Raw genomic sequence first — 26,853 nt, forward strand, 5'->3', positions numbered from 1 at the left:
CAAATGGAAAGTGTTTAGTTGTTTTCATGTTTCCGCTGATTTATGTTGAAAAGGAGAATAGAAAATTAATTAATTTCCAACCCATGTAACTTGGACTGGCTTAGTAGCGGACAGACTCGGCGGGTCAGGACCTCGCATGGCGTTGGATGGAGAACGAGTGTTCCTGGAGCCCGCAGAGTGGGAGCGGGCTCGCTAAACGCACGCCCACGCGCAAATGTGAGATATTCTAATGAGCAATCTGGCCCCTTTCACAGTGCTGCCATCCCACAACGTGTGACACCCAGCCAATCATAAGGATCTCACCGCCTCAGTGTCAGGACAGGGTGGGAGTGACGTGCCCCTCCTCCACCTGTTCTTCGCGAATGACCCTCACAGCCTCCCGTCCTGCTGGTAAGTGCCACACAAATTATATGAATTTATTATTCTGTGATTTTGAAAGTTTGTGAGAGTTTATTTAAAAGCATGGTTGAAGTTGTATTCACTGGTTGTTCTGTATTATGTGGTTGGTTGGTATTTGCAAAAATCAGTGAAACTGATGATCAGTGTGAGTAATATTTCACATACATAAAATAGACCAGATAGGAATTAAATATAAAAGCAAATTAGATCCTGATTTGTAATACTAAAATACTAAACTTTCATTTACTCTGAAAATATTTGCCCATTTCTTCTTGCTTGACTGCTTTGACTCTATTCTAACATGTTGGGCCGCTCAACCTAAATATGGCAAGAACAATCATGAGCATTTTGCTAAATGCTTCATCAGAATTGAATTGTTATTAATAGAATTTTGGATGTGGCTCATCAAATTGTATGCTTAACGTAGTGGTCCATAAGCATAGGACAGTGTTTCCTTATCGTGTGTGAGCCAAATGTTACAGTAGCAAGAGTACACATGCAGTGAGTGTAGCGCCCACACACTCCCACGTGTTTCCCCTCCATGATCCCTTCACATGTGCGCCTATGACATCATTAAAGAGGTGCTTTAAAAATCAGCATGGGTACCGCATGTGGGCTGGAAGTGTGTGTTAATGTGTGCGTGGGTGCATGAAAAAAAAAAAAAAAAAAGGCTCCATAGTTGCGGGTCTGTGCTGGCTGTGTGTGCGCGCCTCGCCCCAGGCTCTCTTCTGGTCCCGGGCCGGGCTGCCTCCCACGCTGGGGTACGGCCGGGGTTGAGCGGAGGAGGAAGAGGAGGAGACGCGCGGTTGTAGAGGTGGTGTTGTTGTTGTTGAGTGGGCTTGTGAGTCAGCCCCCCCCCCCCAAAATGAGAGAATGCCGCTGGATGGTTATTTGATGCAAGGAGAGGAAAAGAACTCTTTTCTCTGTCTGTCTATCTGACTATCAAGATTCCTGAACAAGATTGCAGAAAGTACCTTAATTAGGGCATATCATGATTTATTAACATTAAAATCTTGGAAATGGCCTGCGATGTAGTGGGGTGCTATTTTTTTTCTTTGTGGTTCTTTATGTACTGCGTGAGCAGACATTTGCAGTCCATTCACAGCCTTGTAGATGGATGAGGCTTCTGCTGGAACCACTCGTTCCTTTTCTCACCATTAACTGCTCCTCGTTGGGGACAGTCTAATCTGCCGTGAACAGCATGCTCACATGCCGCATTTGAGCACATATTTCTATGCAAAGTCGTAAGCAATCAGGAATGACATCATGGGGACGAACTGTGCCGGGTCGTTGAGACGATTTCACACGCGGTTCCTCGTCCTGCTCGCCCTCAGATGTGACTTTCATGTGAGTTGGAAACAACTGTTGAAACGGAGGGGGGGGGGGGGGGGGGGGCATGTTTTTTATTGAACAGCAGTGATTTGAAAGTTATTGGCATGAGGATGAATTTGTGGGTGGCCATGATCAGAGCTGTAGGAATTGCAGAATTTACGCTACGATGCCAACGTGTTCAGTAGCCTTCTTTAGCAAACTACTTCTGAGGGTCGCAGAGAAGTAATGCATCAAATATATATATATATATATTGTTTCAAGAAGCGATTAATTCAGTAATTCAACCGATCACTTGACTTATCTATGAAATTTTATTCAAATCCTAGGCTATCATTCAGCACATGAAAGTATGATGTTGCAAAACAAAAATAGAGACGTATTGTATTACCCAACCGAATCTTATTTTGTTCTAAAACTGTAAATTTAAATTTACCCTGCTATAAATTTAGTTAATCCAGTGTTTTAAATTTAACAAGGCAAATCTGAGGTTATAATTAGTCGAAAGGAGGACATCCAGGAGTCAACAAATGTTCTCATTTTTATTGTTTCATGCGTGGCTACAAAGTCAGATTGTGACAATGTGAGGAGCACCCAAAAGAAAGAACACTTTCATCGAAAACATGTGTGTAATTGCTCTTTGTTTTTTTCTCGATACAAGGGTTTTAAATTTCTGTGTATTTCGATCAAGCGTTCTCAGAAATGGAAGTCGGGCACAGGGCCAGCGTAACCCTGTGAGCTCAGCGGCGGGCGTTCGTGGCAGCTTCCTGGGTTGCACCAGTCGTGAAGATAATGGAAGGTGGTTCTCGGGAAAGTCGCAGGGAGTCCACCAGTCTGGGGCGTGGATGTCGGCGCCGGGGGGAGCGGCTTGGGAGGGAGTACTGAGGAAGTGGTGGATGACAGCATGAGCGTGCAGGGGCAGGGTCAGGTGGAAGTGAGGGCAGGAAACGCCCTTCGAAGCGCTCACGCCTAGCGGCATGACATCCGCTCTCCACCAGGGGAGCCGGAGAGCGACGCAGCGGTCCTCGGAGACCGCGCATTCCTGGCGGCGTGACCCCTCACCGCCTTGGCAGCGCTCGCCGCTCTCGTGTCCTGCGAGGCAGCACAGTCGCTCATTCACTCACTGGAGATGTTTTCCCTCTCGCACCTCTGAAGGGAAGAGGAAGAGGAAAGGGGGAGGACGGAGGAGGCGGGGGTTGTGCCGCAATGACGAAGTGGAGCGTCCTTGCTTTAGACGAGTCACATTGCCGTCATACCGCCACTGACAGTGTTGACACTGTATATTGCTTTAAAAAGCCTTTGTAATTTTCAGACACAATTCAGACTAACTTAGCTAAACTGTCTCTTATCAAATCTTATTTCCTTTGAACTTTTGTTTTTTTAATTTTCCCGAAATTAATTTATTATACAGAGTTGTTGATTTTGAAGCAGATGGAGGAATTTTTGTTATTGATGACCTTCTGGCACTTGAGCATATCATTAGCATTCTCCAAGTAGACTGCTTTTGTTGCATGTCATAACTCTTTCCTTTGATGGCCACGTACAGAAAAATTGAAGGATTCAATTGCAGCTGTAATTTTTGTAACTATTTTGCATCTTTTTTCTTACTACGTTAAAACCAAATCCATCCATCAATTACATATTATTTGGACAGCATTATATTTTGAAAAACTAAACCTGACGGGAGGGGGTCCACCCGGATAGATGCAACCCCTCGACTTTTTTGTCACCTTCTGCTTTCATACTGCCCCAACATATGTTTTTTTTAATAGCATGGCTGTGTCAAAAGTTATTTTCGGTACATGTCATGGCCTCTGAAAGGCCATAGTTAAAACACCCACCTCTGGTTTGCCCTTAATAACATCAACTAATGGTGCGGAACTGTGAATTTGGCATGACCAAAATATGCCTGTAATAAATCCAGTAATATCAAGTAATGGTGCAGTTCCAAGATTTTTCTTTTGTCAACAGTATCATGATGTAGCATCATATGAGTATTGCAATGTTATGAGTAATCCTCCCAGGTCTTGGTGCAGCTAGTCAGATTTTATATTGATTTTATATAAAATTATATTGATGCGGAAAGTAACAAATATTTTGTTAAGTTTTAATTACTTTAACAATAAGAATTTCATTCAATGTCGTTTGATGCTGCTTCAGGGTTGTTCACATGTTCCTGGTCCAACAACTTATCCAACATGACTCACGCGAAAGAAATGTAACCTTTTCACCCCGTTTATCACCTGTCCTAAAAATGTGAGGGTGGGAACCATTCAAACATGCCTGTGAAGTGATGGAATGAGATGTCAATAGAATTTACGGGTTCAAATATCATACTAATTAACCATGCGCAAAGATGTATGAGGACCGCAGTCTGCAAACATAACTGAACAAAACTAGTGTGTGTGTGTTGGGGGTGGGGTAACAAAGATCTCAACCACAAAAAACTTAAATAATTATAGAAACCGTTACCTTTAGTTAGATTTGAGATTAGATTTACAGGGTAGGCTAGCTAAGAAAAAGACTATAATCGCAAGACGTAGCAAACTAGCATTTCAATCAATCAGAATTTTCCACTCAGTTGGTCATATTAAAAATAAATGTGTTTTTTTTTAAACTGGAGTACTGGAATGGCGGTTATTAAATGTTTGATGTTTTCATTTTTTTCTGAAGACTTCATATGCGGGTATTAGTGACAGATTGGCAGGTGGAGAAACGGGAAATGAATGCTCCTCACTAACGTAACAAGTTTGTGGGTTGCTGGGCAGAGGTGGGTTGGGTCAGAGCCAGATTTAAAAAAAAAATAGACCCGTGCAGGAAGCTTTGTTGGCCAATAATATCTGGGCCCCAAATAATCCCTGGGCCAGACGTTTGATACTGCCAGTAATTTCACAGTTTTTGTGTGGCATGAAATACATGGTGACATTATTCCTCAAATCATAGAAAAATTCACGTGTCACCAAAGCACATCACGGATGAAACTGCAGCGGTTTACAGTACCTGCTTCTGCACTCACACAAACGCACACACACACACAAGCATGCTGGGGGAGTCAGGGTCAGACAGACAGCAATGGAGCTAGCGCAAGTCCAGTGGGCACAGATAAGACATGCAGTCATGCCTCGCCAGCGTGACCATGACATCACAGTTGGATTGAGTGCTTGCGACAAACATACTGGCCTAATATAGTCAGTGTGGTTCCTTCGGGCATGACCCCCCCCCCCCCATGACCCTTATGAAGTTAACACCACAGTAACCTAAATGGCACTCAGCAGAATACTGACCACCACCAAGGTGGGACAATATATATATAAAAAAAATTATGGAGATAGCCAATACTACCCTGCAAATATAGGTGGCAAGAATGTGCAAACTGGTTTCTAACTGCCAAACAAATAAAGACTCTATGGGATAGATGGATAGTGATCAATAAAAAGCTATTTCTATATCTCAAAATTTGCAGCAAAATTATTATTAAAAAAGAAAAGTTTCGTAGTTGATAATAGGGATCTACGTTCGGCATCTTCTGTGAAATATTTGAATGATACATTTTAAAACTATCACAGAATAACTTTCTCAAATGATCAGCTTTGTGTTCACGGAAACAAGCCCATGATTCACACTAAGTGCGTGTAATATAATAATTCAGTTTGGAAGTCAGGCACGAGAAAAGGACAAGACAGCAAGACTGAGCTCGAAAATCATTTCTTAACCGCTCGCTTTCCAAACATCCCAAATATTTTAACGTCGTCTTTGTTATCTGTTGCATCCCACCCGCCCCTCCTTTACTTTTCCTCTGTTGTTTGAATTCTTTGACCTTATCTGCGTAAGTCTTGTTTATCTGCGGCCGTGTCACCAGCACCTTTGTGGGCCATTAAACTGCTACCCGAGCACACCGCGACAGATTTCCCAGGCTGCCCGAGTTCACACCTTTTTGTCCACAGGAATGTCAGGAATCCCCAGCTTCCTTTCCATTGTGTGTGTGTGTGTGTGTGTGTGTGTGTTTGCGCATGTGCCTATGTGCATGTCTGTGTGTGGCAACATGAAGGAGGGGCCCCCGCCTGTTGAAATGCACATCTCCGCCATTGTATCCACCCTGAGAAAGCGAGCAGGGAGCTCTCACAATAGGCTGAGTCACAATCTAAAATGGCAAAACTGCTCATTTATGCTAGCACAATCAAAAAAGTTTTTTTGCAACAAACCTTAGCATGAATTTAAGCGTCACTTTTAATGGTGAAGTCCAAAGAATTCCAGCTGATTCATATTTCCCAGCTCTCCACAACTGATAGTGGCTTGTAGCACAAATATTATTTCTGCATTTTATATAGATGTAAATAACAAAAAAAAAATTCCTTCATAATTAGTCCTTGATATGTGATACCAGCAGTGATATGAAAAATTCCAGGCAAACCTAAAACAGACCATTTTTTCCCTCGAGATTTTGTTTGGGTGGTTTATAATATAATTTCTAATATTTATTTTATTTATAATAATTTATAATAATATAATTGAACTATCTTTTAAAAACACCATTCTGAAAAAAAAAATACTAAAGAGAGTGAGGTACTGCAATAGTATTTTAGTCCTTGTGCCCATAATCATACATAAATCAGGTACCCTTGAAATTAGATGAGAATCCGTTAAGTTCATTTCCATCTTACATCACGGGGCATGCAATGTGACTATTGAGTAGATTGTAATGGAAGTGGTGGGAATTTTTAAATTTGCTAAAACAAAGTTAAGCAAGTCTAAAAACACGTGACTTTACACTGTGAATTCGAGGGTGGTGACATTTGGTGCAGAACCAGCAAAATTGTCTTGAGAAAATCAATTGAGGAAAATCAATTCACCTTTGTACATTTCAATACATACAGGAATATTGGCATCATTTTTGCCTGCATATTTTGAAACGAAAGATGCCGCAACAGAAGCTACAAGGATAGCAGACCTGTTGATGCTTCACAAACACAGATGCTATGCTGACAACAGCAAATTTAGCACCACAAAAATACTTGCTCTTTACCATAATAAATAAAAAGCAGGTGTGCTTTAAAAGGAATCGTCGAAACTTTCACAAGTAACTGCTATTTTGTTCAAAATCCTTCTAACTACCGGTGACAGAATGCTGAATAATAAGGGACCGAAGAGGGCGTTTATGTGACTCTTGATGTTTTTTGGCAGCTCCGGAGTCATTTGAGCCATTGCGGTCCTGACTCATCTCCCGTTCGAGCGCTGCCTGCTGCCACAGCTCAGCAGCGCCTGTCGGCTCCAACGCCGAGCAACATGCAAACACAAACCCGTTCATTCATCGGATCGACACGCGACAGGCCGTGATTCACGCACACCCACTCGCTCCGTCGTCACAACGAGCCACGCCGCGCCGTGGGCTTTTTGCCAAAAATCGGATCACTGTCGAGTCCCGGCCACAAAGTCTCTGAAGTCCACACGGCACCCTGCATTGTCAGCCTTTGTGCTTACTGCTCTTAACTCTTAACCAAAACAGCCTATCTGTATATAAAATCATCTGCATAACATCCATTATCTTTTAAAATACTTTTTTATCTCTTTCTATCTCACATTCCTTGCTAGATTATTGAAGGCAATTTTCTACTGAATTCATGACAACTGCACTAAATGATGTCAATTTAGAGAGGAACTTTCAAACATGGCAACAATACAACCTTTTATTTATTTTATTTTAATTTAAAAGAGAAAAATTCATACAAATCTTAAATGAATTCATACCATCTTTAAAAAGTACTAAATGGATGTTTACACCCCCAAAAACTTTATTTCACACCTCCAGTGTGACCAAGATAAAAACTGAAAACAATCAAACCTAGACTACATTCTAGACACTCTAATGGTACAATAAATGTGACCTGTCCCCTCCCAAAAAAAAAATCTTCTCATTCAGAAAACTCCACCCATGCATATAGTTAGACCTCAATTCACGTGAGGGGTTGAGCTGGGAATGAAAATACTCCTCTATGTCTAGACCAACCCATGACTTTCTTCAGGCCAAGCCAAAACGAGGTTTATCCCAACACGAGACTAAATTACACCAAATTTCTTCTGTTCTGTGTCGTGTAGTCATCGCATAGCTGAAGATGACATTCGCCCGTGCACTCAAAAGACTGAGTGTTAGTGAGGCGAGTGTTATTGTGAGATAGTGGTGACCGATACGTTCTTGTGAGAATGGGCTGAGAACATTACATCACAGAGTTTCTGTGTGTGACAATTATGATTAAAAATCAATGGTGCTACACATTGGGTCGGGATCTCCACAGCCACATGACCTCAATGTAGCCAGGGTGGGAAACAAGTGTACTCTGACTTTAATGACTCGGAAGAGGTGTAAACATTCAGATGGAACTCATAGCTCAGGACCTGTTCTTAAGGCGGGAAAATAATTCTGGCTATTTGGGTCACATGTCCTGGGAAGTGAGTCAGGGAGTGTATTTAAGAGTTATGAATGAAACCGACAAAGGCCATGTGTGTGTGTGTGGCAATGTGTGTGTAACATGGGTGCAGCAGCGCAGCCTTTGATGAGTCACACGGCCTCCTGTGAGTAAGCGACCAGCTATGTCATTCCTGGAGGTTTGAAACGCCCACCCTCCGCCCTCAACCCCCAAGAGCCAGCGAGTGGGTGGAGAAGGGCGGGTAAGGGTGTGGTGAGGGTCTGCACTGTTCGATAGGTGTGGTTGGCAACGATGGCGTGTGTGGGGTTAGAATGGCAGGAAGTAGGCAAAGGCTGGCAGAGGATGGGGGTGGGGGACACACACCAGAGGCGAGGACCAGGGTTGTCCTCAGGTCAACACATGGCAGGGACCTCCGCCCGTGTCGTTGGCTACTTCCTATTCTTTTAATGATGTCACTACTTTTATCTCGGATCAAGTAAGGAGAGTGGCTTGGAGACCAGCTGCTCAGCACGATCTGTTTGGGAACATGATATGAAACAAATTATAAAACTACAATTGTATCTTTGTGGAGGCATATAGGCAATAGTTTGTAGCATTCTATGCAGCAAAATTGTTTTAATAAATACTTCATGTATAAGAATCACATATTGTATACATACGCTGTATCGTAAACATTTGAACTGCAAATACCCTGTGGAAAACATTGTGGTCCTCCGCATCCATGCATTTGTGGTATCTCATTAATCCACGTGACGAAATTCAGGAGCTGAGCATCAGCGTAGGTGTATAATTCGGTGCCGCTCAAAATGGATCATTTGGCTTTATCTACTAAAGGTTGTTGTAGTGGCTGAAGACCCCATCCTCTTATGTAGCCCTCCACCCTTCAGGTCCATTTCCACAGGCATCCCAACTCTTTTGCCGGGGGTTTCCTGACAATATACACACACACACAATCCCCCCCCTCCCTTCTCCTTCCTTCGTCTTCCCTCCTCTCTTTTTTTTCTCAATGGATGTCCTCTCTCTAACCTCAATTGAGAGCCGTGTAACAGGACACTCCCCTTGGCCTGCCCCCCCCCCCTTTTTTTTTTTTTTCTTTTTTTCATTTGAAGAGCCATGCTATAAAGAGAGTGCCGGAGCACTGATCCAGAGTGTGTGTGCGTCTGTGTGTGCGTGTGTGTGTGCGTGTGTGAGAGTGCGCAAGAGAGTGTGTGTTGGGGGGCCGAGTGAGGGAGATAGAGAGGAAACATGTGATAGCGCGACTTTGGCTCATGGAGTTTTAACGGCTGCGATGTCTCCAGAGCGCTGGGAAAGCACCTTTAGCCCAGAGGGACACACACACACACAGCATACACACACGCGCACACACACACACAAACACAATATATATATATATATATATATATATATATATATACACACATATACATATATACATACACACATACACACACTCATGTGTGTATGTGTTTATGTGTGTGTCACTGTGAGCCTGTTACTGATTACACTTAGAAGAATGCAACTGCGGGAATAAAAGGCAGACAAGTGAGGTTCTTTTTTTTTTTTGAAAGCGAGAGTGTGTGATTTGTCCATGCGAGGATGTGGGTGAGAACTTGTTACCCAATCGCGTCTTTCCTCTCTCTCTCTTTTTCTCTCTCCTCCTCCTCCTCCTCTCTCGCCCATTGATGGACCAGGCAAAAGTTTAAAGAGTGACGCCGGAATCCCACTCGGAGGCAGAGGAGCACGGGACAGCGCCGGGACAGTATAAAACGGAGGACACATGGAGGAGATGACTGGGAGAGGAGGAGTGACTGGGGGTTCCCCTCTTCATTTCAAAAGTGCCCAAGAAGAAGAAGCTCGGGTAAGTAAAAAAATTAAAAAAGAGAGAGAGGAGGGGGTTAAGAACTTCCCAGGGAGGAGAGTGCATGCTGCTGTTGATGGCTATCATATGTTCTAAGTTAAGCTTTACCAATGAGAGCCGGGTGTCTCCAAACTGAGGGTTGCGGGGTCGGAAATGGTTCATTTTTTTATTCTTGTCAGTCATATGACCTGTCATGGCTGACATTGACCGTGAGAGCTGATTCTGACTTTCGACGCCACAGATGGAGGTGCCGCTTCCTCTCTTGGTCATGCTGAAAAGCCCCCACCCCGCACCCTTCCCTCTCTCATTCTTCCCTTCATTTGACACACATAGCGTTCATTCTGCTTAGCGGCAGTGGCGGCATGAATGAAGTAGGAGGCGGGAGGGAGGAGGGGATTGTCATATCGCGCAGCTCCGACTCTTTATGAATGGACGCCGCACATGATTGGCTGTGCCAAGTTTTGACGTGCTTGTGTTTGGGCTTTTTTGTGAGGGGCAGCGGGGGGCTTAGTCACCATCTGACCACCACTGTGTCTATTTATGTGAGCGTGTGCTCTCTGATGTTGTTCTTGCAAGAGTCTCACTCGCCGTGACTTTGACAACTGTGATTAATCAGGTATTTTTGCGCTCCCTCTAACTTTTAAATATCGGGATGTTGATATACCGTCACTTCAGGATGTCAGTGGAATTACTACCTACTGAATTGCACAAATTGGATTGTTAGGTGTGATGTGTCATCTGAGCACTTTGATAGGGTTGAACGTCAATGGAAATTAGCAGTGAGATGTTTCACAGGAATCTCGATGAGATTAGCGTGGAATCTGTCCCCCATTCCCTCCACCAACACCCCCCCCCCCCTCCCTCCTTCCGTGCCTTATCAACACTGCCTTATGGAATGAACCCTGCCCTGTCCCACTTGGCAGGAAGCAGGCCCGACGCCTTCCTGCAGCCACACATTCAGGGAGGAGGGGAGAGGAAAATATCAATTAATACACTTGGATTATTTGGTGCATACAAAAATTATTTTACAGTAGGAAAATGAGAAGGGTGACAAATCACGTGGTGCGGGATTTTATTTATATATTTTAAAGAAGTCAACCCCAACATTTTCTTTTCAATATGTTGTTTGTGCCCGCACTAGTGTAAACACGGCATTCTGATTAATATTGTGTTTGTGATGTGTGAGTTAAGTAGCGCAATTCACCCATTTTTTTTTCCATCTCAAGGGGTGACGATTTTGTTACTCGATGTCGCCTGAAAATGACATCACAGTTGCCAGGTCTCAGTTCTCAATCACTGACCTGACATTTGTGATGTTATTTTCAGTCGACATCAAGTCACAAAATAGTCGCCCCGCGTAATGGATGAAAAAGGTGGATTTTTCCTGTATGTAATTCATATTCCACAAACGAAACATTAATCAGACCATTGTGTTTTGATTAGTTGGGTTGCACAGAAAATATTTTTACAAAAAAATCTTGGGAGTTGACTTCCTCTTTTGCAAAATGCTTCAAATTCAGTGTTACATCTGCTCTAGATCAGGAGTTGTAATATATGGGCCATATACGGCATGCCACAAAATTCTTTCAACAAATAAAACCACAAAAATTCCCAAAACATGCATGAATATATGATTACATCATATTGTATTTTGTACTTTTATTATGGCTCCACTGAGGACTATATTTTCCTCAAAAAAGTTATATTCATGAAATGCAATAAAAAAAAACTAAATAACAAATACTGATCACTTTTGTTTTTGACTATTTATTAATATAAATGATAGTATAGTATATAATATTGTTTATTTAATATTATGTCCCTTTTTTTCTTGAACATAATGAATATGGGGAAATAGTAAAGGCATACTGGTGGAACAAATAGGTGGCACACATCGCGGAGTGACCAAACATAAGAGTCTATTTAAAATCTAATCTCTTGAAAAGATGCTGCCCTTGCACAAGATCATATTTATTACTTTAATGCTGTGCGGGAAACTCACAAGTATCCACCCTTTAATTTATCTGCGATACGGTTTACACACCTCTGTAGGTGCTGATGTTTTGGTTAGCAACCGCGTTTAAATGCAAATATAAGACTTAAGGGCAAATATTTGACGCCTAGTAAATTTGCGATCATCCACAAATAATAGGGCTGAATTGAAAAGTTTTCGGTTGATTTTTTTTTTCTTCCCCCGAAGACATCTCTGTTATGTTTTAATGGCGTCTTTGTTTTAACTACAGCGTTGTTAAACATGCGCACTTTGCTATGTTGACTTTGTTGAGTCATCGCATTTCAACAATCAAGTCATAATTTACCTGTGGCAACCTTTCATTTGACCCACATTTATGCTCTCATTGACAAATGCACACACACACAACGTGCTCATTGAAGGCTGTCACGGAGGTCATGTCTTCCTGACATGCCAAAACTGTTTTTTTTGGGGGGTTTTCCAAAGTGGAGTTGCGCAAGTAAAAGTGTGCTCAGCAGCAGAACAATGTCAACTATATGAGCGCTCATTCCTTCCTTCGTTACTTTCCCTCACTTCGCTGGCCGCGTGACGCCTCGCTTGTTTATACAGCAACAAAGCAGCGCCACTGTTCTCAGGCTGGAGTTAAGAGCTCAGAGGCAACGTCACGTTACACTTTGTGTGTGTGTGTATGTGCGTGCATGTGTGTGTGCATGTGTGTGAGTGAGCATGTGTGTATACATATAAGCACACACACCTGGCCCGGTTCCTCCTATGCTCATATATGGGCATAGCTTCCCCTACCTGGGCCCCACTCAGAATTCCAATAAGTGGTGCGTTCAAGTGTGTGTGTGTCCATGGCGGATGCACGTCATGGAAAAGTAGGATGAATGGGCGGACTGTTCTTAAGGTGTTCCTTTTGTTTTCTGAAGGTAATCAGTGAACAGCGTGACTCAGCCAGGTTGATTATTCAAAGTGGAAGCACGTCAGCCGAGATGGTGCACTCACCTTGATAGCATACAAGCTGACCGAAGCGTCGCAACAAAACGGTTATGCCTGCTGATCAGGTTCACGTTGGAATCAGAAAATGCAATCAGAGGATTGTATACCCCAATTGAATCACGTGATAAAAAACATTGTCTCATTTGACCAAAGTGGTGGAAATAAAATGCAGCTTGAGATGCAAATAAAAATCGACAAATCTGAATGTGACAAAATTGTCGGTCCAGACAAACACTAACATTTTGATTATTTTATCGCAACATGTAATCCAATTTAATACGGTTAACCGGAAAAAGATCATGACAAGAGAGCAATAATCGAATATAGCTTCCTATTGTACCTATTTTGAATTTACCACTATCCCGTACCTATCTGCTGAGGAAGACATGAGTGCCATTGGTCAATCCAAACTACACAACAAGCTCATGAGGCCCGTGCTGTACTTTGGTCTAACAAAAGAAACAATATGAGTAATCATGACGCAGGGTTATTCTCCTTTCTCCCAAACAGTTAATCAGCGATGAGCGAGCATAATTCAACACTGATATTGGGTAATGTCATGTTAATGATTTTCTCTAGCCCCATTAATATTCTAAAAGATTGCTTCCGGAATTTTTTTTTTACATTTTATATCAAAGTTGTAGACTTTTCGAATGACAGGAAATTAAAATTTCCGTCCCTCAGATTTGAACATGATCTTTATGTTGTGTTTTAAACTTATTCATGAGTATCATTATGGCCATTCCATAAAGATCATTTATGGAAAAAAAAAAAAGGCAGTTACCTGTTGTGCCTCAATTTGTTAAATTAAAGTTACTGATTTTAGTATTGTGGTACTCGCACAAGTCTTCCATTTTTTTCTTTTTTGGTTGAGTAAGTCAATCAGGTTCTTGTCATAGTGCGACGAAAAAATTTACTTTGTCAAAACGTGACTAAAGCTGTAGAGTTGTTTTGTGCAAAGTTTTATTTGTGGAAACAGGCTGATGGAGGGATTTGAGACTGCCACCCGGAAAAGACTAACCAGCGGGAAACGGTAAAAACCATGGCTCAGCTTCAGATAACTGCTGAGCTGTGATTGGTTGTGACCTGAGACCTGGTACCTGTGATATCATTTTTAGTTGACAAGTGGTAGAATAGCCACCCCTGATCTCGATCGGTTGTTATATCTTGACTAAAACATGGAACATATTGTCATAACTTAACCTAGGTATTTTCATTGTAACTCAGTCAAACCATTCAATTTCTTGTAGCTCCACTAAAATATTCATCTTCAGTGAATTCATATTGGTGTAGCCCATCTAAGAAATTTACAATGTTGTACTTCTGCCAAGATATTTGCCTTGACATATAGCACAATTAAAAAAATTCATATTAAGAACAGCTCAAATAAGATAGTCAAGTTGTCTTGGCTCATCTAACACATTTATGTTGACATAGCTGACCAAAGGTTCACATGCTCGACTTTCCCGTTGTGTTTGTGCCGAACTAGACCTCAACAAAAGTGTCCATGTGAACTTACTAACTGTCCAGGTCTTCTATGGTGCATTTATCAGTGTGGTGTTAGCATTCCGGGTGGAGGCAGGTCAAGCATCGGCAGCCAGGTTATGGCGCTTCAAACAGAGCGTGCATTATGGCATTATAGCCTCCACGCTGCCCTGTGTTGGGCCTAATGAAGCAGATTTATGGCTGCTAGGGCGCACTGCTGGTCTGAGCGTAAAATACTGTGACCCCCCCAAGGTGACGAGGGACACAGGACTTTCTTGTGACTGCGGATCGGTCCATCGCTCGTCTCAGCGTGTGTTTCTTCCCCGCTCCGGCCTTCCCTTGACTTCTTTTCACATTTGCCAGGTCTTAGGAAGCATAAAGCAGCTTAAGGAAGAAATTTGCTTTTCCTTGCTCAACGTGCCAGCTCCTTCCCATCAATCCAGCCCCCTGGAAGGGCACGGAGAGGGGTGTCTGTACGCCGGGGTACGAGGAAGGGGCTCCCTCTGGAGACTCCTCTTGGCTCTGGGCTGATATGAGACTCAAGACCACCACTTGAACCATTTCAGGTTCAGTTTTACAGCGAGGAATTTCAAGCGAGCGTCACGAGAAAGAAGGAAAACAGACTTCACCAGCCTGTGTGGCACGACCATCTGCTTGATCCACTATTTTAGGATAGCGAAAACCTTTGGACGGGGAACAGAAAAGATCTCTGTAATCCTTCTTCCACCACTCAGCTTCTCATAGACCTGAATATCCAATTGCTGATATATCTGATTGGCTGCTGGCCTAGCGGCAATCCTTGAGAGCACTTTGCAGAATTGACTCTCAGTTTAACCAACATTAACATGTCATTGTGTCACACAAGGATACTTTTTCATTTTGAAGTAGCACCTGTTCTGTTGAGTCTTGGCGTATATCCTACGGCTTGGCTTAAAATTGTGAATGCATCGTGAAGAAAATGTTATCCAGCTATATGAACACTTACGTATTTCGTCGTGACTATCTCATCCGGATTCCACACTTAAAACTCATGCTTTACAGTCAGCCAGTTTTGGTGTCGACAAAAACATCAATCCTGCTTTGATGAGGCCAAAATGTCTTCTAAGACAACCAGAACAGTCCGGTTGCAGCCAATTCAGTGCTCTGGGAATAAAACAACCTGGATGAATGGGAATTTTTTATATTAATAGTTGGACACATTTTGTTAACCTGCAGATTTATGTCTACTACTTCGTCTTCGATGATCCAAACAGTATGGTGGATACCCACAGTTTTTCATTGTCGGTGCATCCCTCCAATTTTGTCTACAGCAAGTAACTAAGTAGATATTATTAGCAAATTTGGTATGAAATTGCTAGTTATTTAATAGTAAAAGGAAAACATTTCAGCCATGCGTTTAGCATTTAATAGAATGGCATATAGTATTATTGTAATGCAACCATAGTGTCTCCCAATTGTCAGTACCTCCCATTAGATTAAACAGTGACGTGGTTTGGAGATGAAGTGTACCACATGCAGTAGAGAAAGGGAATGCATCCACACCCAGCTCACACATCCAACACACCCACCCACGCACACATGCCTACACACACACACGCACACACACACGCAAACCAATACCAACCAATGTCGCTTGCAACAAAAATGCAACGTACGTTTGCGCACACACACATTCTTGTTCAGTGGTCACCCCCTACTTTGAGGCTGAGGCAGGGTAATGATTCACTTCCTCTTTGCTTCTCCCACAATGTGCTCTCGTGTGTCTGTTTGTACGTACTCGTGTGTGTGTGTGCGCAGCAGTTGCAGTTGTCACTTTGTGAAAATGTGTGTCTGCGTGTGTGCAAATGTGGATGTGGTCAGGCCCAGTCATCTTCCAGGCAGCTCAGAGGAAACCCACATCAACTGCCATTCACCACACTCTAGGAATAGATTTGCCCAGTGCAGGCAGGAATGGAATGGCACGCCTGGCCCGCCCCTCTCCAGTGTGCGACTTGCAGTGCATCAAAAAAAATCTGTTCCTATTATTTGGATCATCTCTGTAGCTTATTGATGTTGCCAAATTAATAGATATCACATTATATATTATAATTACTCTATATTACATTTTATATACAATAGTTATGTGTATTTGCATTTCAGCTAAAAAGAAAAAAAAAAATATTATATAAGTATTTGGAAATACATGTTTGTATTAGTTTCCCTCCGGCGAACCTCGACCTCAGGCCGCTATCACTACTCCACTCGGCACTTCCTTTGGAAAAAAAAACGGAACTGTTTCATGTGCCGGCATGGCAGAGGTGTCAGCATCACCAAAGCATGGAAAGAAAAGTCCAAGATAAGACGTAGCGAAGAGATTAGAACCTTTATCTCTCTCATTCCTGAGAGCAAACTCAGCCTTGACGATCTGGTTGAGTTAATATCACACCTGAACCTGCAATGCTGACGATATCTTTAACACAACAACTTTGTAAAGCATTCCACATTTTTTGTTGTTGTTGGAAAAAAATGACTAAAGGGGCCCGGGGCGGTGTAAAAGTATATTTGTTAATTTAATGGGAGGAAAAGCAAACACTTTATAGTCTTTATAACCCTGCAATGGGAAATTGGTTTTACAGCAGCGATTATTACTATTATTAAACTTTTATTTAAGCAGGTAAATGACCACTTGAGACAAAACATCTCTTTTACAACCTGGCCAAGAAGGAACGTGAATAGAGAAGTAAATAGCAGTAGCATAACCACAGAAGCATCATATCAAATATTTATATCAACTGTCAGCAAAAATAGATACGCTTGTGTAGATAAAAGAAAAATGAGATTCATGCTTTTCATTTGACATTGGCAACTTTTGATGTTAATAAAATAAAAAAAAAACATTAAGCCCAGTCGAATCTAATTCAGTATTCTTGTCCCACTCCAGTTCTTTGAGGCCGCCGATGCTCATTATAATGCCACACACAAACTACTGATGGAGATATGGTCGTGCTGGTCATGTTAGAAATAATTGAATTGTCGTCAGGTTTTTGTCATTTCTTATTTGGGTCAAAATAGTTTTGGCACAACGCTGCTCATAAATGCTAATTGATGTTGCCTGATTTGCGTACGAGCACAAGGCTAGCTGCACGTTTGCCAATTTGCCTCCACCAAGGTGGGTGATTGGCAATAATTGAATTCATCCATAAACACTCCCACAGCGATGCCGCCCTCCCTCTCGTAGACCCGCAGACCTGTGCTCGCTTGTCTGCAAAATTAACAACTTCGGCTCTTACCCATTACATTGGCCACAAAAATTAAACCCATTGTGGCTACACATTTTGCCTCTAAAATATCGGGTGCTAACTGATTTCCTTTTTTTGTCTTTTGTTTCAGGTGAACACGGTCAAGCTTTTCCCAGACGTTAAGAGAAATATTTGTTGGACACACAAAGTCTTTAAGAGAGGCGAGTATTCACCTGCGTCGTCCTTATGTCTGTAGAGAAAAATATTTGTTGTTGCTTTTGAAGTGCAAATAAAACCATGTAAACCATTTATTATTCATTTCATATATGAGTACATAATAATTAAAACTACATTATTATTATTTAGTTAGTCTTTTTTCTTCTTTTATTATGCTGTATGTCTTCAAGTAGCTCTCAGTGCTTTGCGGCACAAAGTGCTTCACTGATCTCTAAATTCATGCTTGCATTAGAAATATCCTAATTATTGAAAAAGCAACTAAAGAAACAGCGACTTCCGAGTGTCCACTGTTAAAGGCGTTAGCTTGGCCTCTTATGACATTCCCTTGTAAGCTTTGAAAGCTCCTTCGGATATTCCTACACTTGTGCGGCGCAAAAGTGCAGCGTGATAATGACAACGTGACTGAGAGAGAGCCTCAATGGCTGGAATGTGTCATTTGGGGAAAAGCCCGGCACATTTGTCCTTAATAAAAGCAACATTGGAATCAAGTGACCGTCAGCTATTTGATCAACGTGGCGGTCACAAGCTCTCAGGTATGCGGCGTCGGGCTCCTCACCTACGTGGGCTATTTTATTAAGAGTGGTTCAGTGCTTCCATTATGTGTCGTAGCTGGAGCCGGCATGGCCTCGGGGCTAATGGGAAAGAATGACAGGAATCTGCGACTGATAATGCCATGCTTGGAGATGTTCGTCAGCGGATAATCTCCCATATCCTTCCCCGCCCTCGGGCTACGCTCCATGACTTGTATTAAAGGGATGTTCCGTGCTCTTCCCCTGCAGATGGACTTGGACCCGGATCCCCTGGCGCACGGCGGCCGTCATTTGCTCAGTAGGCAGTGTAGATCCTGTGTAGCAATCAGCAGCTACATCTGGCTACTGGGTCTCTGGCGGACCAGCCTACTTCCCGCTACATTCCACGCCCATTGGTGGCTCTGCGCGTTCCGAGCCTCCCCATTGGACAGCTGGTGGTAATGGCTCCATCCTGTGACCCCCGCAGACAGGATGTTCTCTGTCACAACTCCACAAGGGGCCCTTGTCAAGGCTTTTGTCCGTTTGCACCATCCTTCTTTAAAGGCTTCCTGTTTGGCCTCCAGAAGCTCATCGATTTGCTTTGTCCTGAACCTGGCATACAATGTAGATTTCTGTGTGCTACTATTCTACAGCTACATTGTCTGCTGGGTTTCTGGCTAGCATTATAATCGGCAAACGATTCGTCAACCCCAATAACATCGTAGATGCGCAGAAGGTAAGCTGGTTATGATGTCACAAAACAGAAACATTCTTCCAATAAAAAGAAACCGTTGAAAATGATTTGTGGCTGTGGGTTTTATTTGTTCAAGTGAATGTCTTTCTTAGCCATGAGTCTCATGTGATTCATTGAGCATTAATTCTGTTGTTTGTGTGGACTTCATAAATTGGACTGCAGATTGATTTATGCTTGATCTATCCCCGTGGCTCCACCAAATGATATCATTTCAGACACCAGGTCTCTCCATATGGCGTCCACATTAGCCACATTTTGCACCACCATGCACCTTCGTAAATTTGTAACAAACACGGATGGTCCACGTGGGAAAAACATGGCAGAAGTGTAAAACCTGTTAGAAACAACAGTTTCCTGCTTCATTGTTTTCAATTATTTTGTTAAATCTCTTATAATTTCCGGACTATAAGACGCATCTAAATATAAGATGCACACAGACACACTTGTATCGTAGTATAACACTTATAGTCGTTGTTAAATAACGTGTATACCTATATACGCCGAAATATTGTTATCCAATATATCTACTGCAATTTCACATTAGATTGCTGGTTTGAAATTTGCTTTTAATATTATTATTTTTAATAAACATTTATGTTAAAACTTGTCTGGCGTCTTATTCCTTGTTTTTATATTCGCCAATAAAAACATAAAAATCAGACATTTGGTTATATGACAATATGTGTAGGTACACTACACGAGGTTAACGAGGTGGCGTTAACCACTCGACCAGAGACCTGCTCGGAAACAAAAGGAGATTTGGTCCTATTGATAGGGTATCCATCCAAACATGTTGGATGTTCAAAGTTTCATCGGATAGTCCGAAGCAACCCTTTCCACAGTAGTCACCATGACAGCCGACCACCTGGCGGCGTCAGTGTGCGGAGCGCCGTTGGACGATCAGGAGAAGAAGATTTGAATTGACGGATGTGACGTCAGGGCTTTCGGTAAATTGAAGACAGGTGTGCTCAAGGGGAGTTATCATATGCAGGTGCCACCGAGCGCGTGGCGGCGGTCGGACGGTTTCTCAGGTAAGCTAGCAAATGTTCGTCGTCTCCTGCCGTTTTTCACGACGGACGCCGTGTTTGTTGCACGATTTTCGCGCTCAAGGCGAGTTCTCAAATGCAGGTGCCACCGAGCGCGTGTTATTTTCTCCGGTAAGGGAGCAAATGTTTGTCGTTTCTTGCCGTCTCTCACGACGGACGCCGTGTTTGTTTGTTGGAGGATTTTCACACGGCGACTGTAGGCGTCGAAGTTAACTGGAGACCGCAAGGAGAGTTTTCAAATCGGCCCCAAAATGTGTGCTTTTTTGCCTTTTCTCACAAGGCTATTTTTATTTTGTTTGTCGCAGGACTGTCGTCCTCTCGTGACTCGTCAACGTCACGTCCACCGCGACGGTGGGCCTGGAGGTAAATTGTAGGGCGCAGGCGATTTAGCCCGTGAGCAAATGTTTGCGGTTTCTTACGATGCCGTTTATTATTTCTTGCAGGATTTTCGCTGTCTAGGGAGTGCTTGAGGTTTGGGCACGGCACGCCACAATCGACTTTGCGTCGCGTCGTTGCGCGTTTCGGTGGTATTTTAAATGTCTTTCGCTGTTTTTTTTTTTTTTTTTAATGCTGGCCAGCATTTTTTCATTCGTTTGTTTGTAGAAGGTTCGTAAATGACGCCGCCGATAAGCGCGTGTTTGTCTGACTATACGAAATGTTAGTTTGACTCTAGTCAACTAAACAATTTTTTTTATTATTTTATATTATGCGTGTGCCATTTCCGTGTCATGCAAACTGGTGAATGTAACGAATATGTTACGTCATGTCCAAATCGGACCAAATCTATTCAAAGATGAGGCCCGCCCGCTCTCGTTCCGTTACGCAACAAACATTTGCGCAGGTTATTTTCTCCCGTTTTGGACGCCGCCAACCTGGATCATCTGTCCAATGTGAGGTGAGTTGTAGATGATGAAAATAAAATATGACTTATCTTGAATAATTCTCATAATTTACTACAATGTAATGATTATATATTTTTTCAAATGTAAAACTCTACTGAGAATGTATAAATTAAAATATTAACTATAATTTTGATAAATTATAATTTACTACAATATATTTTTTTTCAAAAAAGTATGTATAATTGTTGGTAATGTCTATTTTTGTTGCAATAATTTGCTTGTCAACCTGGATCATCTGTCCAATGTGAGGTGAGTTGTAGATGATAAAAATAAAATATGACTTATAATCTTGAATAATTCTCATAATTTACTACAATGTAATGATTATATATTTTTTCAAATGTAAAACTCTACTTAGAATGTATAAATTAAAATATTAACTATAATTTTGATAAATTATAATTTACTACAATATATTTTTTTTCAAAAAAGTATGTATAATTGTTGGTAAAAAATCATTACATTGGCACTCAATGTCTATTTTTGTTGCAATAATTTGCTTGTCAACCTGGATCATCTGTCCAGTGTGAGGTGAGTTGTAGATGATGAAAATAAAATATGACTTATAATCTTGAGTAATTCTCATAATTTACTACAATGTAATGATTATATATTTTTTCAAATGTAAAACTCTACTTAGAATGTGTAAAATTAAAATATTAACTATAATTTTGCTAAATTAAAATTTACTACAATATATATATATTTTTTCAAAAAGTATGTATAATTGTTGGTAAAAAATCATTACATTGGCACTCAATGTCTATTTTTGTTGCAATAATTTGCTTGTCTTTTGTAGCACTAAAAAAGGCCGCCCAGCCAGCATCCTTCTATACAAAGCAAGCAGGAGGCTCTTGAGGCGCCCTATCAGTGATGTTGAGGACACTGAGGAAGAGTAGTCCTAAATATGGTGAAAACCTGTTTTTGTCAAGTTTCAGCTTCCCAACACACAATGGTTGTCGAGTTTTAGCTTCCCAGCACACAATTAATGGCTGTCTGTGTTTTTGTAGGCTGCAAGAGGAGCCGAATGGGAAAAGTATAATTCCATATGAAAAGGCGCAATGGCCTAATCAAAGGAGCAACGGCCTATCCAAAGGAGCAATGGCCTATCCAAAGGAGCAATGGCCTATCCAAAGGCGCAATGGCCTGTCCAAAGGCGCAATGGCCTATCCAAAGGCGCAATGGCCTATCCAAAGGCGCAATGGCCTATCCAAAGGCGCAATGGCCTATCCAAAGGCGCAATGGCCTATCCAAAGGCGCAATGGCCTATCCAAAGGCGCAATGGCCTATCCAAAGGCGCAATGGCCTATCCAAAGGCGCAATGGCCTATCCAAAGGCGCAATGGCCTATCCAAAGGCGCAATGGCCATATCCAAAGGAGCAATGGCCATATCCAAAGGAGCAATGCCATATCCAAAGGAGCAATGCTATATCAAGTCAAGAATCAAGCAGCACGCTGCAAAAGTCGACGTGTGCTGATCATGTGCCCAGGAGGGGGCAGTGTGGTTGCCTTTGGTTATGGGTGCACGACGGAAAGGTTGCAGGTGTGGCCAGTGTTTAGGGGTCTGACGGTTGGTCTTGCTTAAGAGGTTGTGGCTTATCTGGATCCAGCGGTGTCTTGCGCTTGATTGCCATTGACGGCTCATTTGGGGGAGGACGTGGTGACTTGGATGGAGACAAAACTGAACTTTGACGCGGAGCCCAATGTCCAAGCTTGTCATATGACTTGTACCATTTTGTGTCTTTTTCTAACCTGCCACTGTCGTGCTTGCTGTGTTCTTTGTTCTCCCCGATCGGTGTAGGGCGGCGTTGGAGCGAGCCGATCCCGAATGTCCAATTTTGCAGTTTGACTTGTGACGTTTTCTTTTTCTAACCTACCACCACTGTGGTACTTGCGTTCTTTGTTCTCCCGTAGGTGTTGGAGCGAGACAGTCACATTGTGTGTATTTTTCTAACCTACCACTGTCGTGCTCGATCGAAGCCTAACCTACCACTGTGCGTCCTTTGTTCTCTAGGTGTAGGGGGCAGTGTTTGGGCGAGCCGGTCCACGAGGAAGACGTAATGATGCGAGCGGCGTCCAACTCATTGCATGTTCTGCCATTTGCAGGCCGGACGCAAAAGGGGGGAGAGGCGCACGGCCCGATCCGACCCGGCGACGGTCACCAAAAGCAGCTAGTCGCTGTGATCAAGTAAGCAAGTGACCGACAACTTGGGGTGCTCTTTGAGTTTCTAACATTTGTTTCTGTTTCTACAGATGGCGAGCGGGACGTGACACAATCTGATCAGAGGTGGACTGACTGCTGTAGCATCGATCTGAAGTCGCCGAGTTCTGAGGGAGACCCGCTTCCCTGGAGGCGTCGACCTGCGCAGCTTCAACGTGTGAAATAGATTTAAGTTTTTTTTTAAATTACACCAGCGGTGTCCCAATGTCTGCTGGAGGGCTCCATACTGAAACAAATTCAGAATTCTTTTACACAAATTCATTAAATCAATCACGAAATGTTTTCATAGATATTTTGTGCTACAAAGCAGTGTTGCGTTCATTCGTGTGGTGTTGATCGAGTTGCCCCGAGGCTGCCATTTGGACACCAATGGTGACGTGTGTAGGGCTGCACGTGTATTGGAAAACTGCCATATGGTGGTCTAGGTTATTGACATGCACTTAAAGTGCAGCAAAGAATTTTTTTTTTTTTTCATGTCTCAAATGAAACATGTTTTCTTGCCTAGCTATTTGTAATGAGTTAAGACAATAAGTCATTGATGTAAGTTAGTTAACTAATCTAACTGATCTCATTGCGATCAAATAGTTAACCTCCATCCAAGAATTTTGCACAACTTGCCTCAATGCAGTGGTCTGGCCCAATACTGCCATATCAGTGATTTTCCAACATGTTGTGCAGCCCTCATTGAGTGTCAAACGCGCAGCGACGGCAAGCGCATGCGACCGCGCAAGCGACGGCAAGCGCAAGCGACCGCGCAGCGACTGCGAGCGCAAGCGACCGCGCAGCGACGGCAAGCGACCGCGCAGCGACGGCAAGCGCAAGCGACCGCGCAGCGACGGCAAGCGCAAGCGACGGCAAGCGACCGCGCAGCGACAGCAAGCGCAAACGACGGCGCAGCGAGACTTTTGTGCTTGTCTTGAAAGGTGGAAGAGACGATGTATGGAACGAAGAGCCGGTGGACGGAGGCTACCAGACCCGCGATTGGTGAGCAAAGGAAGGAATCACACAAAGCAGTCGCCAAGTGTTGAAGAGGAGCCTGATGCATGACTGGCCAAGGCTGGCCAGAGGTGGTGACATGGCAATCCAATATGCAACACACTTGTTAGTTTTAATTCGATTTCCTTATTTGTCTGCCATTCAGGGTTGCCGGGGCGGCGGATGGGACGAGCGCCAGCCTGCACCGAGAAGGACTGGGCTGCACCCACAAGTCCAGGGAGGGGGCATGTAATGTGGTGCTAGTGGAATTTTTCCCCTTGCCAAAACCACCACAATATGTCTGCCTTTCAGGATTGCTGGGGCAGTGGATCGGACAAGTGCCTGCACAGAGAGGGACTGGACAGGACCGCGAGACCAGACGGTAATAATAAAAAACTTTATTTGTAGAGCACCTTTCATTCAAGAAATGCAGCTCAAAGCACTTTACAACAAAAAGAAATTATAAGCATTGAAATCTTCATATAGGAACAGACATAAAAAGAAAACAAAAACATTCATGTATGCATACGCAATTAATAAAGGGAGCTTAAAATAGGAGCAAGCTTTAATAGACAGGTAATGAGTACGTCCACAGAAGTGAACCGCATGCAACAGAGTGGCGTTTTTCCTTTTGCAGCGGCACGAGGCGGAGGATGAGTCCAAACGTCGAATACCTGCCGGGGGGGGGGGGGGGGGGGGTATGATGAGCTAACCATCGGCCGGCCGGCGAGGGCAAAGCACCCAGCCAGCATTTAAGGAGAGTATGACATTGTTTTTTCTTTTGTCCTTTCTTTCCCTCCCTCCACTTTTTCACTGGGTGTGGACACTGGCTATCTGCATGATGCCTCTTTCTTTTTTCTCAGCGCGGCGTCATTTTGCAATATTGTTGTTTTACTGTTTTTTTTTTAATCATGAAATGAACTGTTTGTACTGTAATTGTGTGTGTATGTGTACCACTGAACTGCAATTAAACTGAACTGAATTCAAGTGGTCCATTTTAAACATTGGCAGTCTATCATGCATACAGACTGGAATCATTTGAGACATTCTTAATGACAAGACAATTGTAAAGTTAGGCTGAAACAAAATTGACTTGTTAAATATGCAGTGTCAGGCTTTTTATTTTTTTTTTTAACTACACAAAGCAAAGCTGGATGCATTCTAAATTGTTGACAAAAGCCAAGTAGCCAGACACCCATAGATGCAAACGACAAGCGTACAAACGGTCTCTGTTGCGATCAATAAGTCATCTTTGGCAACCCTGCTTTAAAATGGCCACCGAACTCAGAATCTTGCAGAATGTTGGTACATTTTTCTGTACAAGTAAAAGCTGTTATTGTAATCTAGTCAAAGCCATTTTTTGGTTTGTTTTGAATCGTCATGCATCATGTGGGCATTCTTGTGAATAAAATCAACAGTGGTGTGTTTGCTTCCTGTTGGTGGTCTTGTAAATAAAGTCAACTTTGGTGTCAGTCATCATTCGCGATGTGCCTCAATCGATGGTGCATCTCTTGAATGTGAACCTTATTGCATGTTTTGTTACAGGGCCTGATGTCTTCATGGGCTGGCTGACTACAAAAAAAAGGCTGTTGCTGTCCAGTCCAGGTTGCTGCTCAAGTCAATTGAATTCATAAACATAGCGTGTAACTTCCAGGACCTTGGCTTTCAATACAAAGCACAGTTGCTTTACTGGATGAATTCCAAGTGCTGCCACCGAGTAGCAGCATATTTGCCTCAACCTGTCTGATGCTGGGTCAATGCGATGCACCTTTCGTTGTTTTGCACAAAACAACCTAAGAAATAAAGAAGTACTGCAGTTATCTCGCCAATGTGCATGTGTGTGACAAGTACAAAACAAACTCATTTGCGTGATAGACGTCTAAAACACATGCTAGATCAGGGGTGTCAAATTCATTTTTTTCGCCGGCCGCGTCGTAGTCATAGCTTCTTTCGGAGGGCCAGTAAACCCGAATAAATGTATGAGCACCTCATACAGTAAAAACTACAAAACAAACTGACAAATAACTCGTTTTCAAATCAGACGAGTAAAAACTGATCAAATATTAAAAAAAATATTGAAAGTGAAGACAGTTTGCAATTCTAGTAATGACACAAATTTGATGCACAATTTGTCTTCGCGGGCCACACAAAATGATGTGGCGGGCCTTATCTGGCCCCCGGGCCTTGAGTTTGACACCTCTGTGCTAGATATTTGCCTCAACCTGTCTGATGCTCTATTTAACTCTACGTGATAATTTTTAACAATTTTAATCACTTTTATTTTTAAGTACACTACAAATGATAGGCGCCCCAATTAGACAGCTGGGTCAATGTGACCTGTCTTTTGCGGTTTGTTCTGCCCAAAGCAACGTAACAAATGCACATAACTACTGCCGCTATCTCGCCAATGTGTATGTCTCTAAAATGTACAAAGCAATCAAATTGATTTGCATAATAAAATTCCAAACCACATGCTAAAAAATATTCATGTGATGCAGAAAGTCTTCTTCTGTAGCTTGCTAAGATT

General features: G+C 42.7%; 1 long non-coding RNA gene across 13 annotated transcripts in view; it reads left to right on the forward strand.

The window, feature by feature from the left end:
- Nucleotides 1-26,146, forward strand: part of LOC125973450 (uncharacterized) — a 45,714-nt gene extending 19,568 nt beyond the window's left edge. For 8 of the 13 annotated variants that reach the window (XR_011087221.1, XR_011087219.1, XR_011087224.1 and 5 more), the window contains 8 exons: nt 255-10,008; nt 17,834-17,903; nt 18,699-20,213; nt 20,534-20,591; nt 20,672-22,040; nt 22,141-23,318; nt 23,384-24,708; nt 24,964-26,146. This is a non-coding gene — a long non-coding RNA (uncharacterized lncRNA). Of the gene's footprint in view, nt 1-254; nt 10,009-17,833; nt 20,214-20,533; nt 20,592-20,671; nt 22,041-22,140; nt 23,319-23,383; nt 24,709-24,963 lie in introns of all 13 variants that reach the window. The other 5 variants (XR_011087228.1, XR_011087223.1, XR_011087222.1 and 2 more) reach the window with 5 other exon arrangements.
- Nucleotides 26,147-26,853: the final 707 nt, after the last annotated feature.

The sequence above is a fragment of the Syngnathus scovelli genome, chromosome 8, assembly GCF_024217435.2.
Source record: "Syngnathus scovelli strain Florida chromosome 8, RoL_Ssco_1.2, whole genome shotgun sequence".
NCBI classification, from domain to species: domain Eukaryota; kingdom Metazoa; phylum Chordata; class Actinopteri; order Syngnathiformes; family Syngnathidae; genus Syngnathus; species Syngnathus scovelli.